This window comes from Megalops cyprinoides, chromosome 13, assembly GCF_013368585.1.
Source record: "Megalops cyprinoides isolate fMegCyp1 chromosome 13, fMegCyp1.pri, whole genome shotgun sequence".
In the NCBI taxonomy this organism is placed as follows: Eukaryota; Metazoa; Chordata; class Actinopteri; order Elopiformes; family Megalopidae; genus Megalops; species Megalops cyprinoides.
In genome coordinates, this window is record NC_050595.1 from 34,006,426 (window position 1) to 34,013,129 (window position 6,704).

Sequence of the window (6,704 nt, forward strand, 5' to 3'; positions counted from 1 at the left end):
CTCTGACTCGTTTTTGTATGGATCTGTATGTTGTAGTCATTTAACGGAGATGTGGTCTGATTGTCCTAGGTGGGGGCGGGGTGCAGCCTTGTATGCACTGCGGATGTTTGTGTATGTATGCGTGGATGTATACAAGGTCCAGCATGTTATCCCCGTGTGTTGCAAAGTCTATGTGCTGGTGGAATTTTGGGAGTACTGTCCTTAAGTTTGCGTTGTTGAAGTCCCCGGCGACGATGAAGAAGCTGTCAGGGTGAGCCGTCTGTAGTTGATTTTCCTGTAGAGTTCACCCAGAGCCCCGCTAGCATTAGCATTTGTACTAGCGCTAGGGGGGATGTAAACAGCAACAACGATCACTGTTGTGAACTCTCTCGGGAGGTAGAAGGGCCTACATCTAACTGCCAGGACCTCCATGAGTGCTGAGCAGTGTGCAGAGACGATCACCGCATTCATACACCATTCTTTGCTGATGTAAACACACAGGCCACCACCACGGGTCTTACTGGACAAAGCAGCAGTCCTGTCTGACCGGAAAGCAGTTAGCTCGTTCAGCTGAATCGCAGAGTCGGGGATACGCACATGCAGCCACGTTTCAGTGAAGATGAGAGTACAGCAGTATCGCAGTATCTCATCTCCTTTCCAGATGTCAGGAGCAGTGTTATGTGATCCAGTTTGTTGTCGATGGAGCAGACGTTGGAGAGGAAAACAGACGGGAGCGCCGGTCGGCTAGGATTAGCCTTTAGCCTGGCATGAATGCCGGTTTGCTTACCGCGTTTCCGCTTCCTCGTGCACCGCTTTTGGCATCCTTCCAGGCGGTCGCCGTTGTCCGCTGATGCCATGGTCTTGTGGTCTGGTGTCCGGAGCACACCGAAGCGGTGCAGTGGGTCCAACATGGCCCCATCTGGTTGAGTTCAGCATTGAATGCCAACCAGAGCTTCTGGTACACATGCAGAGTGAGGTAGTTATGAAAAAAACAATAAATGCTTACAAAAAGCACCATGTTCAGGACCCGAAGTGGCCACTGCGACCTAGCGCACCACCACCTTGGGGGAATGTTCTCCCCTCAACCTACTTCCAGCAGGCCCTACAGCAGTCAGCATGCCTCTGGCCCACCACAGATGTTGGACACTACTACTCTCCCATCTTCACCTCATTCCCCTGCTTTCACTCGATACGGCTGTCAGGAAGCAGGCAAATAAGCAGATAATGGAAACAACGGGCAGATAAGTAGAACTTATCATGGAAGTTATTATTTATTTCTATAATAACAGAAAATTATCACAATTAGAAACCAAAATCTATTTATTTCCGAGGCTTTTGGAGGGTCCACCGTCCAGGCAGGGCCCTGATTAGTCAGGTCCACCATTACCCGCGGTCCGACTGCCCCTGCTTGGCAGGAATGCTGGCGAACCTTGTTGGTCACTTCCACAAATGGCTACGTTTTTCACTATAACTGCTCCCAAAGGTTTTTTTCTGGTACAGACAAAACCACGCTCCGACTGATGTTTGACAAGTGTTTATTATCTTCTTTCCAACCGGCAAACACTGCAAAAAACTGAAATAAAGTAAATATTACATTTTATAAAAAAAAAGCATATTATTAGTGCAAAAAGCATCTCCGTTGGCTAATAGACATTTCTTGGCATCCATGAGGATTTAGTTAGCCATGTAGCCTACCTACTACAACTAATGTCAATGCCCTCTTGAAACTTGTATTCACATTAACTTGTGAAACAAAAATTGAATTGGTAAAATGAAAATGTAGAATGAATAACGAACAATCACATACCATGTGCACCTTCTTACCAGAAGGAGTTGTTACAATATTTTAATGTCGCACTGATATTCTTCATTGATGAAAACACTTTACTCCGTGTGTAGCTCCTGATGGTTCTGGCAATACATACATTTTAGTAATCCCCAAAAGGCCTTAGTTTTTGAGATACCTCCACCCAAGGTAGAACAAAGCACAACCATGTTTTTTCATATCTTTGGTATGTCTATTTTATGAAAGGGATGGTTGTATAAAAATATGTTACTGCAAAAGTGGTCTATTTGGATGATATTTGGATCCTCCCCAAAACTGAAAATAGTGAAAATTTTGGATTCTACAACAGGGACAGCATCTGCTTTATCACATGTATTTCTGGAAATAATGATCAGAAACTCAAAAAATTTGGACTGCATGTCCAAAGGCAGTTGCTGCATACAGTGAAACAAGAAAGTCACCAATATCTCTGACTATTTTGAAAATACTGTTGGTAAATGTCCCAAATACCAAAATGTGTTTCGATCCGATAAAGAAGCAGATCCGATGTTTGTAGCAAAGTCAGGAAGGTTTATTTGCACAGCCGGCCGTTGGAACATTAGCATGGAGCAGAAGTTCAACAGGTATAGCATTTAGTTCATTTTTATACAGTTAATAGCAGGCACATTTACATATGAGTTAGGATGACCAGCGGAGGTGCTGTTTCTGATTGGTTTCGTGGAGCTGTGCATAGCTAAACAGCTTTCTCTCTAATTGGGTATTTCCTGAGCCCTATAACCCAATTGGCTCCATAGAGTTCACAAGAGCCGCCGTTTGGCTCCGGTCAGATGTAGCGGCATCGCTTTGTATTTGAATACACATCTCTTGTCTCCAGCGTTTGTATTCGAACACACATCGCGTGTCTCTGGATCAAACGGCATGCTGTTCTACCAAACTGTCTCCTAACAATACATACCCTTAAACATACATTGAATATAGGCGGAAATGGAATAGATAATTAAAAATATAAAAGATTTTGATTGTTAACAGGTGCATAAAATCAAGCATATAGCCATGCAATCTCCATAGACAAACCTTGGAAGTAGAATGGGTTGTACTGGAGAGCTCAGTGACTTTAAATGTGACACTGTCATAGGATGTGATCTTTGCCACAAGTCAGTTCACGAAATTTCTGCCCTGCTAGATCTGCCCCGGTCAACTGTAAGTGCTATTATTGCCGAGTGGAAGCATCTACGAGCAACAGCAGCTCAGCCACGAAGTGGTAGACCACGCAAACTTACAGAGCAGGGCCACCAAGTGCTGAAGTGCTTAGCACGTAAAAACCGCCTATTCTCTGTTGAATCACTCACTACAGAGGTCCAAACTGTCTCTGGCTGCAACATCAGCACAAGAACTGTGTGTCGGGAGCTTAATGAAATGGGTTTCCATGGCCGAGCAGCTGTACACAAGCCCAACATCACCATGCGCAATGCCAAGCGCCGGCTGGAGTGGTGCAAAGCACACCGCCACTGGACTCTGGAGCAGTGGAAACGCGTTCTTTGGAGTGATGAATCACGCTTCACTATCTGGCAGTCTGATGGACGAATCTGGGTTTGGTGGATGCCAGGAGAGCACTACCTACTGAAACACACAGTGCCTACTGTAAAGTTTGGTGGAGGAGGGATAGTGGTCTGGGACTGTTTTTCAGGGTTTGGGCTAGGCGCCTTAGTTCCAGTGAAGGGTAACATTAATGCTACAGCATAAAAATACATTTTAGACAATTGTATGCTTCCAACTTTGTGGCAACAGTTTGGGGAAGGCCCTTTCCTGTTCCAGCATGACTGTGCCCCTGTGCACAAAGCAATGTCCATAAAGACATGGTTTGATGAGTTTGATGTGGAGGAACTCCAGTGGCCTGCACAGAGCCCTGACCACAACACCATTGAACACCTTTGGGATGAATTAGAATGCCGATTGCGACCCAGGCCTTCTCGTCCAAAATCAGTGCCTGACCTCACAAATGCTCTTTTGGCTGAATGGGCACAAACCCCCACAGACACACTCCAAAATCTTGTGGAAAGCCTTCCCAGAAGGAAGGAGGGAGGAAGTGGAGGCTGTTATAGCTGCAAAGGGGGGGGGGGGGGGGTGGCAACTCCATATTAATGCCCACGGTTGAGGTGCTGCTGGCTTGCCATACATCACAGGCAACAATGCTGGCCATAAGGGGGTGGCAGTGAGTAGTGAGAACCCAGGTTCAAAACTCTCTCACTCGCTGACTCTATACCCGTTACATTGGTGCCATGACCCGGATCACTGGCTAGAGTGCAGCTTGGCCGCCAGTGGTCGCTGAGGAGTAAGAGGAGGTCGAAGGGGGGTGAGTGTGGCAGAGCTAGGGGCAATTTGCCTTTAGCTCAACTGGCAACGACGCTGGCCATAAGGGGTTGGCAGTGAGCAGCGAGAACCGAGGTTCGAAAGTTTCGCTCGCTGACCCACGTAGCATCTAGTTAAATACACAACGCAGTCTACACCTGTTACACTCGCATGTGTCTTGGCAAGGTGGATGGAGTGTAGCACTACTCTCGTGTCAGCCTCATGATCACTGCTCAAATCAGGTAGGCTCTCCACTTTGTCTTTTTGAATACGTTTTGTCTCTTCGGCTTTTTCAAAACCTCCAGCCAAGCACGCACCTTCATGGGGTGGGGGCTCTCCTTGGTCCTGGCTGTGTCCTGGAAATGTTTGTTGTTTCCCTTCTCGCCGTGATACTCTTCTGGTCGCCACTTTTTCCTGGAGCTGCCTAAAAAAACACACGCAGACAAACTCTCATCCACACACACCAACAGAAAAAAGAAAAGGAAATTACCGAAACAAATTATCTCCAAAATCCACCCGGGTTGCATACTCCAGGGGCTCAAACCAAAAAGAAACAAACAAACCAAAAATAACCAATTCAAAATTCTGCTGTGCCAGCACATTCAACAAAAAATAACCAAACAAAAATTCCCACAGTAAAACCCTGTATACTTGACCTCCATCAGCATCTCTGCCCTGCTGCTCCCACTCACCTGCCTAAATAGTCCTGGCATCCCTTTAACCAGATGGGCAGCAGGTGCGGAGCACGCACCAGGCAGCGAATCCCGTCAAATTCCCAATAGTTCAGTCATCAAATTTAGCCCTGCCGCACGCCCGAGCCCCCTCGCTCTCCCAGGGAGTACAGTGCAACCAATTACCACTGTCAGGAGAAACTCCTGACATTTATTCATCAAGCAGTAACTTTAACACACTCAAGGATTCCGAATCTCATGCAAACCTGAACGAGCTCAAGTTCACCGAAAGAATGAGCACATTCAATGAGCACGCTCTTTTAATGCATTCATGCACAATACTGCAAGTCAGGGCTTTGACTAGGATACTCCAAAGCTTTAATTTTGCTTCTTTTTATCCATTCAGATGTGGACTTGCTTCTGTATTTGGGATTATTGTCCTGCAGCATCACCCAGTTGTGCTGTACCTTCAGCTCAGGCACAGATGGTCAGACATTCTCCTTAAGAATTGTTTGGTACAGAATTCAACATCCCCATACCATCACACATATGTATGACATTCTCACAGTGAAATGCTGTCTTCACTTTACACTAGGCATAGAAAGACTTGCACCCTCCAGAAACTTCCACTTTTGACTCATCTGCCCATAGAATGTTATCCCAAAATTCTTGGGGATCATCCAGGTGCTTTTTAGCAAATGTGAGATGAGCTTTGATGTTTTTCTTGGTGAGCAGTGGTTTCTGCCTTGCTACTGTTCCACGAAGCCCATTTTTGCGCAGTCTCTTTCTTTTTGTTGAGTCACTGACCCCAGCTGATGCTAGAGAGGCCTGCAGTTCTTTTGAAGTTTTTCTGGGATCTTTTCAGACTTCTTGGATGAGGTGCTGTTGTGCCCTTGGAAAACGTTTGGCAGGTCAGCCACTCCTGGGACTGTTCAACACAACTTCAAGTCTTCTCCATTTGGAGATAATGGTTCGCACTGTGGTTTGGTGGAGTCCAAGAGCCTTAGAAATGCTTTTTAACCCTTTCCAGACTGATATGTCTCAATAACGTTTTTCTCAGGTGTTCTGGAATTTCCTTTGATTGTGGCATTGTTTGCCTATAGACATTTTGTGATGACTACTTCTCTCTGATGGTAAGGTTCAATATTTATGCTATTTAAACTCAATAGGGCTGGTTGCAGTCAAGCCTGGCTGTGTTCAGTCACCTGAATCTAATTATCAACTAAATTCTGTTGATTTCTTTGTTTGAAAACTAAGGGGGCAATTACTTTTTCACAGGATCAACATGGATAATTGGTTACTTTTTCTACAAAATGAATGAAACAATGACTTAAAAACTATGTTGTGTGTTTTCTCAGGTTCCCTTGTATAATACGAAATTTTATTTGATGATATGAAACCATTCAGTGAGAGAAACATGCAATAAAAGAGGATATCAGGAAGGGGAGAATACTTTTTCATGCCACTGTATATTCCAAATACCAGAAATGTATCAAAACACGAGAATGTTTATTATTTTGATACAAATTCAGCTTGTGAAAACCAATGTAGATATAAATGATGATTATGATGTCATAGACTTTAAAACTCATGTGAAGAAACAATTTGTCACCTATTTCTCTATTTTGATTTGTTAAAAGTAATGTGCTTGCTGTCACTGAACCTGTCATTTACACTTTCATTATGATTACTGCCAGAATAACTTTTGTGTTTCATGCTATGATTTATTGTTGTTCATACAATACATGACAGTTGAACAAGTAACCAGAATCTAAAGCCACCAAGATACTACAGTACACACATCTGAGTTCACAAGGAAAGTAGGGATTGTAGGGATTAATATTATCTTGTGTTCCTAATGTGATGTCAGTGTGAATTATCATGTCCATTGTGACTGCCAGACAAACTGCCCCAGAGCA